The sequence below is a fragment of the Palaemon carinicauda genome, chromosome 6, assembly GCF_036898095.1.
Source record: "Palaemon carinicauda isolate YSFRI2023 chromosome 6, ASM3689809v2, whole genome shotgun sequence".
In the NCBI taxonomy this organism is placed as follows: domain Eukaryota; kingdom Metazoa; phylum Arthropoda; class Malacostraca; order Decapoda; family Palaemonidae; genus Palaemon; species Palaemon carinicauda.
In genome coordinates this window covers 90,160,904-90,162,174 of record NC_090730.1, presented here as the reverse complement: position 1 = coordinate 90,162,174, position 1,271 = coordinate 90,160,904, and positions in this window count along the sequence as shown.

The window sequence follows — 1,271 nt, the reverse complement described above, 5'->3', positions numbered from 1 at the left end:
CCGGGGTGCTGAGCTGACGTGCAAGAAAAAAAAGCACCAAAGTAAATGGTGTAAACAATGGTTCTGTGGCAAGAGAAATGTAAAAGTTCATGCACACACATATTATATATATATAATGTTATATATTCATATATATGCATACATAGGCTATACTTATAAATGGATATATATACATACATATATATATATATATATATATATATATATATATATATATATATATATACACACACATATATATACATATACATATATATATATATATATATATATATATATATATATATATATATATATATATATATATATATATATATATATGCACAAATGTGTGTATTCATTTATTTCAATACATGATTCATCATATTCTAGGATATAATGAAGTAGTACTAACATGAGAAGTACATATAAAAGTTGATATATATATGCATATATATATGTATATATATATATATATATATATATATATATATATATATATATATATATATATATATATATATATATATATGTATGTATATCATACAGTTCCCAGGTCTGAGCATCCAAAATATATTAAACGATTATGATGGCTGCCGTGGTCTGGGCACCAAAAAATATTATATGATATGGCTCTCTGGTCTGGGCACTAACAAAATATATTATACAGTGACTCGTGACTGGGAAGCAAACATATAATATTATAAATACTACGATTGGCAAGCTAATCAACCTCTCGAATTCCAACTGCCTTGTTTGCTTTTACATTAAAACTGTTACACTTTAAATTCTTAATATATGGATTCTGAGACCGTTAAATAACTCCCAGACAGCAATATATAAAACACTAAATATCCAAAGGTCTCTTAAGCACACTCAAAACGAAACTAGAATATTATTAGAAATTATTATACTCACTGAGGTTCTTAACAGGAATCAAGCGGAATCTGGTCTTAAATAATGACGATTGGAATAATACACTCTTTATATAAATGAATATATTCTATATAAATTACAGTACTTTGAAAAGAATTTGCAAAACAAAAATAAGTCACTGAAAAAATTTAACTCTGAATAAAACTTTGAATTAGACAAAAATGTTACGATCTGAAATTATACAAGAATTTGACTTGAACTATTATATCTGTGTAAACCTTAACCTAAGAAAATAAATAATGCAATGAAAATTTACAAATGCCTAAAATAATTCTGAATAATGCAATGTTCAAGTTTAACACTTAATGAATAATATATAACCTGATCATGTAACAAAATCTATCTTCCCTATAGGG